The 9,273-nt window shown below is 33.3% G+C and overlaps 1 non-coding gene across 1 annotated transcript; it reads right to left on the reverse strand.

Moving 5' to 3' along the window:
* Positions 1-3,231: 3,231 nt before the first annotated feature.
* Positions 3,232-3,338, reverse strand: LOC139894882 (small nucleolar RNA R71). The gene has a single exon (XR_011775360.1). It is a non-coding gene; the product is annotated as a small nucleolar RNA R71 (small nucleolar RNA).
* Between the last annotated feature and the right edge of the window lie 5,935 nt (positions 3,339-9,273).

A 9,273-nucleotide genomic window follows, 5' to 3' on the forward strand; every position in this document is an offset into this window, starting at 1 on the left:
TTATTATTATGTTTATTTAAGCCGAAGTAATCGTGATGTTAGACTAAATATTAAAGACGGGGTTATTGGATTTTGTACCATAATTAGGGTTTGGACAAAAGACTGACACTTGTGTACATTGGACTATGGACTATTAATAGATGAGGGTATTGTCTAATCGAATAACAACTCATTGGAATCTGTCGAACCTATCTTCAAATTAGTTAATCTAATAATTATTAAATGATTATGAATGTCCTATTTAGTGACGTTTATACGACATCCTTTACAATCATTTAATTAATTATTCGGGTTGGGTAATTGATTATTTAAACAGATCAAGTGGGTAAATTAATATTCATATCTCATTAAAACAGGGGTGGATTACATACAAGGGTAATTGGTGTAATTGTTAACAAAGTATTAAAACCTTGAATTACACGCAGTTGATAACCTGGTGTAATTATTAACAAAGTATTAAAACCTTGTTACAGTTTGAATCCCTGATTAGTTGGAATATTTGACTTCGGGTATAAGGTTAATTTGACGATCATTTTATAATTATGACCGATGGACTATTATGGAAAAAAAATCAGATAGGTTTCAAATAAATTCAGGACAAAGAACAATTAACCCAGAGTAATAAATTAAAATCAAAACGTCAAACATCATGATTACGGAAGTTTAAATAAGCATAATTCTTTCATTTCATATTCTATCGCAATTTTATTTACTGTTATTTTATTTATCATCATTTATTTATCGTTATTTATTTTACACACTTTAATTATTGTCATTTATCTTTACGCTTAAAAATATAAAATCGACAAACCGGTCATTAAACGGTAAAACCCCCTTTTATAATATTACTACTTATATATATATATATATATATATATATATATATATATATATATATATATATATATATATATATATATATATATATATAGTTTTATAAATATATAGTACGAAATCAACTAGCTCCCTGTGGAACGAACAGGACTTACTAAAAACTACAATACTCTACGATTAGGTACACTGCCTATAAGTGTTGTAGCAAAGTTTAGGTATATCCCATCAGTAAATTAATTAAAACTTGTATCATATTTCGTAGTATTTCGTATACCTCCGCTCGCACATCAAGTTTTTGACGCCGCTGCCGGGGACTCGGTGAAAAACGCTATATTTTTATAAACTATATTTTTGTAAAAATATATTATTTCTTATTTTGTAAAAATATTTTGTATTTATAATAAGTGATAAAAATAATAAAAAGAAAAAAATATATATATTTTTAAGATTTTATATATAAAACTAAAAAGTACTTTTATTTTTAAGATTTTATATATAAAATTAAAAAGTACTTTTATTTTTAAGATTTTATATATAAAATTAAAAAGTACTTTTATTTTTAAGATTTTAAAATATAAGTTTGTATATTTTATATAAATATTCTCTATAATTTAAAATCAAATACATACATATATATATATATATATATATATATATATATATATATATATATATATATATATATATATATATATATATATATATATATATATATATATATATATATATATATATATAAAATTAAATTGGGCTGAACCTGTTAAAAGCCCGAATGGATTTAGGAATTCTTGAGCCATGCGATCGCATGACTCACTTGACCAAAATTCATGCGGTCGCATGATCTGACTGGACGGACCACAACTTCGGGCATTAATTACGAATTAGGGTTTATAATTTAATTAATATTATTTAAACATTAGGTTAAGTTTAATTATTATTATTTCATTAGGGTTTAATTTAATAACAATATTTTTTTAGTTTTAATATATAATTTGTAATATTAAGTTTAATTTTTATTATTGATTATATAGATTAATATTTTTATATAATAATACTATAAAAATAATATTTTTATATAAAATTTTATTTTTATCATTTTTATATCTTTTTATTAATTGTATCTTTTTAATCGTTTAATTCGTAACTTTTATAATTTGTCGTTCGTAATATATAGTTTTAAGTTTAGTATTTTGCCGTTGTTATTTTTATATTTCTAGATTTTAGGTTTTGGCGTAAAATCCCTTAAGTTCTTTTTCTTTAGATTAAGATTTAGGCGCTTTAGAATTTTGCGACGCAGTTTTTAGATTTTAGTGCCTAACTAAGTTATTGCCGTTTTGGATAGAGTTCCTTTTAAGCTTTAATACCTTTAGACGCAATTTTTTAATTTTTAGTTTTAGACTTTTAAGTTTCGACGTTTTTCTTTCTTATTTTTATTTTTCGACGTTTTTCGACGCGTCTCTTTTTCTTTCTCATTTCTACGCTCTAGTTTTTAGGACATAGATTTTTATCTTCTTTAAATTTCGACGAAAAATTATTTTAAACGATTAAATTGATAGACATCCAAAATTTTCTGCTTCGTAGTAATAGTTGGATTTGTTAGTGGCGAGTTATGGATTTTCCGATTTAAAGGATCCTAGCTACCTTCTGCATCTATTGACTATTCGAAACGTGGGTAAAAGCAGAAAACTCTATTTATTTGATAACTTATATAATTTCTAATAGGATATTCAGTGAATGCACCGAGCAAAACGTTCACCACCTGTAACCCGATCAAGATATCTAGCCAATATTGTCGCCGTCAATTTACCTTTAGAATCATCATCTAGTAATCCAAGTACTCCAACTCAAAATCCCGATAATCCATTTTTTGAAACCAACCTCACGATTGAGCAACCAGAAGATATTCAAGGACAATTCCAAGGTCCTGAAGAACCAATCATTCAACCGGAGGTTGTAGAAGAAATAACTGTTAAATCAGAGTCCTCTAGTGATTTAGAATCAACAAATTCAAATATGGAAGTAATGGAACCTCAAAGTATGGAGGATAAGATGAGAGCTACACACACTGGCCAAGGACATGCCATTACTCAACCAGAAATTAATGCGCCAGATTATGAAATCAAAGGACAAATCCTACACATGGTAACTAATCAATGCCAATTTATTGGTACGTCAAAAGAAGATCCAAACGAACATATTCGAACCTTTAATAGGATTTGTACTCTATTCAAAATCAGAGAAGTTGGGGATGAACAGATCTATCTCATGTTGTTTCCCTGGACTTTAAAGGGAGAAGCCAAAGATTGGTTAGAATCGTTACCTGAAGGAGCGATTGATACATGAGATGTTTTAGTTGAGAAATTTCTTAAAAGATTCTTTCCGGCATCTAAAGCCGTGAGACTTCAAGGAGAAATTGTTACGTTCGCGCAAAAGCCAAATGAAACATTATATGAGGCATGGACAAGATTCAGAAAGTTGTTGAGAGGATGTCCTCAGCACGGTTTAGACACTTATCAAATAGTACAAATATTCTACCAAGGTGTCGACGTCGCAACACGAAAGGACATCGACACAGCAGCTGGTGGTTCCATTATGAAGAAAACCGCAACCGAAGCTCACAAGATTATTGATAACACAACTTCCCACTCACATGAGTGGCACCAGGAAAAAGATATTTTTCGTTCATCTAAAATGGCTAGAGCCGATTCTAGCCATGACTTTGATTCTGTTTTCGCAAAAATAGATGCTTTCGAGAGACGAATGGAAAAGATGACTAAACATATTCACGCAATACGAATCAGTTGTGAGCAATGCGGTGGAACACACTTAACGAAAGATTGTCACATTGAGCAAACGATGGAACAACGTGAGAATGTTTCCTACATGAACCAAAGGCCGGGAAATAATTATCAAAATAATTATCAACCGCCAAGGCCAAACTTTAATCGAAATCAAAACATTCTTTACAATCCAAATGGACCCAACAATAACTCATATAACCAACAAGGTTCGAATAACCAACCAACTCAAAACAACACTTTCAATCAACAAAGACCTGGCTTGTATAAACCACCACAACAAACCGAAGAGAAAAAGTCAAATCTGGAAGAAATGGTACAAAAGCTAATGGAATCTTAAACACAATTTATTACATCTCAAACCCAAACAAATGAGAGGTTTGATCAGTCATTAAGAACTCAACAAGCTTCCATTTTGAATCTAGAAAAACACGTAGGTACTCTTGCTAGCATGATGAGTGAGAGAGAACAAGGAAAGCTACCGAGTAATACTGAAGTAAATCCTTGGAATGTGAATGTTAATATGGTGTCAACAAATTCTGAAAAACCAGCACCAGAAGATGGGAAGGTTTTAGATGTGAGTAACAATGAAGAAGTTACACCACTACCACCACCACCCGAGTATGTAAAGCCAGTGGTGGCACCCTACAGACCACCCATACCTTTTCTAAGAAAAGGAGTTGAGTATGAGTAAGTGATAGGTAATAAAGTTTGTGATACCTTTGGAAAGAAGAAGAAGAATAAAAAGTACAAGAAACAAAAACCGTAAAAATAAACTCGGTGAAGACAATTCCACCAAAACTTCCACCCAAGTTGGGTGATCCGGGTGAATTTATTGTTCCTTGTCTACTTAGTGATTGTGTCATGTATGATGCACTAGCAGATTTAGGTGCGAGTGTGAGTGTTATGCCTCTTTCATTATATAAGAGATTAGGAGTAGGTGAGTTAAGTCCAACGGAAATGAGTGTTATACTCTTTGATCAAACCATTAGGCACCCAGTTGGAATTGTTGACAACCTACCCGTTCAAGTGGGTAATTTAACCTTTTTAGTCGAATTTGTTGTCATTGACATAGAAGATGACTCAAACATTCCTCTAATTTTAGGTCGACCATTCTTAACGTTCACCAGGGCATTTATTGATGTAAAAGAGGGTAGAATGGCACTTAGTAATGGTGAAAAATCGATCACCTTTGTGATTCGAAAGTCTAAATCTCCACCAACCAAAACCGTTGAACCAATAAAAACGATTGGTAAGAACCATATTGTTTTACCAACTCCAACAGTAGTGCTTAACAATAATAAAACGCCTAAGTGTGGGGAAGATGAAGTAACACCTAATGATGACTTGATAGCAAAGAACCCCATTTTTGATGCGAAATTAAATGACCCCGTTATTAACAGTTCAATGAAGAAACTTATTAAACGGATTCGCGATGCTAGAAACAAGGAGAACTTTAAGTTATGTAACCGATTAGTATCCAATCTATCATCTGAAGTAAAGGCGAAACTAGTTGAATTTGTGGATATTACACAGGAATCCGACCAATGGCTTAAAGCAAAAGTCACAGATATGAAAGTTGATTATGGTCCAAGAGAAATTGACGATGAAGTTAATCACAAATTCGACACCACAGCTACCTAAGTGTGGGGAGATTCAAATGTTCTAAAAAGAAAATGCTGTCTAGAGTTAGTTGTTCTGTTCTCGTGTAGTTCCGATAATGAAATCTGATTGGTCTTTTCCACTAGCAGACACTAAAGAACTAGTTTTCTCCCCCCATTCTGAATTTTTTTTTGTTTTGTAGGTTTTGTATGAAATTAATATGCTTTTTAAATTTAAGTTTTGTGTAAATTTAAAAACAAAATTTACTTTATTTCATTAAGTTTAAAAAATGATTTCTAAAATTCGTCGTAAGTTAAACACTAGGTCGTGGAACCGAAATTGCTTTACCCGAAGACGGGGCGAAAAATTTTGTTATCATTATTTTTAATATTATTGATCTAAAGTATGCCAAAAAAAAATTAAAAAAAATAATATTAGATTTTATAAATTTTTGAATGTGGGGTAATATACCCAACTTCAAAAATATGTATATATGTTTGTATTTTATCATGAACATAACAGGGTAAAATAGTGCACTTTCAAATACTGGCATTAAGTTCAGCAAAAACTACTAATTTTAACGACAAGACGTAAAATATCAACTGTGATATAATAACAATATGTTTGCAAACTCGGTATTTTTAATCATTTTTCTACGCTAATCACCCTCATGAATTTAAATTTTTACTGATTTCTTGCAAATGAGGGCATTGCATGATCTCAAGTGTGTAGCGACCCCGACAAATCGTCAAGTGACGGCGTCGTCTACGTAGGTCCCATTGCATGGTCATAAGTCTTTAAGACAAAGTTTGACCAAAATATGTCGCCTTCATTTCAAAATAAAGATTGTTCCCAAAGTTTACAAGAATTGTTCAACCAAAAGTTAAGTTACAAGGTTATAAGTACAAAGGAAATCTAGGCGACATGGTTTAAAGTAAAGTCATAAGACGCTCCATGAAAAGCATGTATACTCGACATCCAATGCAAGTATCAAATAATGAGCGGAAGCATGTTTCACATATCGTGTAAGACCTGAGAAAAACATAGAAATCTGTCAACGAAAACGTTGGTGAAATCATAGGTTTAGTAAGTATTAAACGTTGTTTTTGAACCACAAGATTTTGTATTTCCATAACGTAGATTATCCAAATCATTTGCATTCCAAAAGTGTTGTTATACGCGAGCACTCAATTATCAAAACTTAACCAACGTTACCCCATCACACAGTGCTAGAACCCGCACTAAAACACAAAAATATATTTCATCCGCATAACGGTAGCGAACCGTCCGAATGAGGGTTTGTTAAACCCGTATGGCCACACAATATAAGTTCTCGCTTACACCCTGCAAGTGTAACTAATGATAATCGAATTGAGGCATTTTTGTTCTAACTCGCACGTGGAATGTTTGTTTTCACACTTGTGTTCAAAACATAAAAGTAAGTAGTACAAGATGTAACAAAGTATATGTTTTCTCAGCCCACGATTTAAAAGTATAAAAGTTGTTGAAAAGGTGGGACTATGATCTCACCTTGAGCGCGAGAGTTAATAAAGTACTTCAACAAGTAAACGCGTGCAAAGACAAAGCTAGTCTTGACCTAAACATATAGGTTATATCAATATCGGTAAGCACAAATGGTCAAAGATGTTCAATTAGTCCTATGGCTCGTTACGACTCGATTAATATAGCATGTGAATCAGTTTGTCAAGTTTCATGCACGATACAAGTAGTTAAGTATGTTAGAACGATTGTATAATCGTTTGGTTAAGTTTGACTAAAAGTCAAACTTGGTCAAAGTCAAAGTCAACGGGGTCGGGTCGGGTATCCGACAATTTTCCCAAGACGAGAAGTCATATAAGAGCCTAATAGTCAAGTTTCATGTTAAACGGAGTTTTAGTTAAGCGGAAACATTTTTGTGACATTTAAAAACAAAAGAGAGTGGCCTGGGGCTTTTGCGCGGCGCGCACTGGGTTGCGCGGCGCGCACCCAAGTGCAATTTCTGGTCAGAACTCAACCAAGAAGGCAAACATCTGGGATCTCTGATTCTGCACGGCGCGCGGGTAAATGCGCGGCGCGCAATACCTGGGAATCATGCAGTTTGCAGAAAAATGGTCCAAGTCACGAACCAAAATACAATATAACACATTTCATGCACCGAAAACACTTAAAACGCATAACCTATATCATTAGAAAGGTAATTTGACAAGGCAAACAACTAAGCACATTTCATCAAGCAATTCATCACTAACAACAACCAAAAACCGCATTAAACGTTCATAATCAAAGTTTCAAGTTCTAAAACGCATTTTATGATTCGGGCAACCAATTTACATGTATGTTATGCCGTTTCGAAGGTAATCATACACACATTGCAACAAAATTCTTATCTACAATATTTCATAGCATTTGGTGCATCAAAAGTTCATCTAAAGCTTATCAAACCCTAATCCAAGTTCACAAAATCACTAATCATGTTCTTGGAGTTTCCTTAATCAACCTATACATTAAAACGAAGCTAATGATACTAGTAACACTTTTAAAACATGCACTTTAACAAATTAACTACATTAACTCTTCCAAAATCAAAGATTAAGCAAGCACTTTTCATATTCAAGCTAGTTACACCAAAAACAACAAATCGAGCATACAAATTACATACACGACATCACAATGAGCCATAGACACTAATTGACACACTTTTAAGTCAAGAACATGAATTTAGAGAAATCTAGAGTTTTAGAAATGTTACCCAAACTTGATGAAATCGGTATGAAATCGAAGAGGAAGATGCAAGGATTCCAAATATGTAATTTGTTTGGATTGAAGCTTGATCGATTTGAAATGGATGATGATTTCCTTTTTGAAGGATTGAGAGAAAATGGAGAAGTATGAAAAGAAATTGGAAAAGAAATGAAAAAGAAAGATGGGGAGGAGGTTGACTAGTCAAAGTGCTAGTCACCTCTTTGTCTTTTTGGCAAAACTAGTCCCTCTAGTTTGTAGTCGGGTGCGGGAATTAACCGAACGAATATTTTGAATTACACGAGAGTACGGGAGACGTTATAATCCAATAACAAAAATATTTTAAGAATGTAGCTAATGGAGGATACGAATCGAGATACTGAGGATATTAAATAATAAAAAAAAAAAAAGACGGCGTTAAAAATAATTTAACGGAAAAATGCGGGATGTTACATTATCCACACCTCAAAAGAAATTTCGTCCCGAAATTTAGTTGGAAAAAATAATCGATACCTCTCACTCGAGACCGGAGATGTCAATGCTATGAATAAGTGAAGGTACGTCCTTGAGTGTTCTCATGAATTTGGATTTTTACGATCCCCGGTTTCAACTGGTTTTCCTATGAAGAGAAGTTTGTCTTCAATAGTTGGTGCATTTAGAAGAAATTGCACGTTCCTGTTCCGCAGGACACGTTTCTATGTTTGTTACACGAAATGTAAGGTAAACGGAAACTTAATTGAGTCGGAAGTTCTAAACGGTAGGAAGCGGTTCCAATACGCCCCAAGGTTTCAAAAGGTTCAATATTGCGGCTATAGCCTTTCTCGATTTCCCAAAATGGATTACACCTTTCCAAGGTGCGGTTTCTCAATATTATGTGGTTACACACTGGGATTTGTGAGGTTTTCATCTAAGTTTGGTATAACTCTTTTGGCGACAATGGGTTGTCTCGAGCCCTTCTCGGACTTGAACGATCTCAATTGTTGTTTCTTGATGGAGTTCAGATTTCGGTGGTTGATGCTTTGGTTAAATGAACAGGGGTATGACATTAGCGGTCATATAGGGTTTCGGAAAGTGCGTGTGAACGCACGAGTGGTAACTACTGTTGTAAGAGTGATCTACTAAAGGTGACAATACGAGTTTGTGACATGTCTTTCCAAGACGTAAATCGTTCGTTTGTTCGGTTCGTCGGGTTGTGGAAGATACGCGGTACACATGTCTAAGTGGGTTTCCAAGGTTTCTTGTAAAACTAGAAGCGATACGAGTATTTTGATCCGAGGTAATTGGCAATGGTACACCGTGT

The sequence above is a fragment of the Rutidosis leptorrhynchoides genome, chromosome 2, assembly GCF_046630445.1.
Source record: "Rutidosis leptorrhynchoides isolate AG116_Rl617_1_P2 chromosome 2, CSIRO_AGI_Rlap_v1, whole genome shotgun sequence".
In the NCBI taxonomy this organism is placed as follows: Eukaryota; Viridiplantae; Streptophyta; class Magnoliopsida; order Asterales; family Asteraceae; genus Rutidosis; species Rutidosis leptorrhynchoides.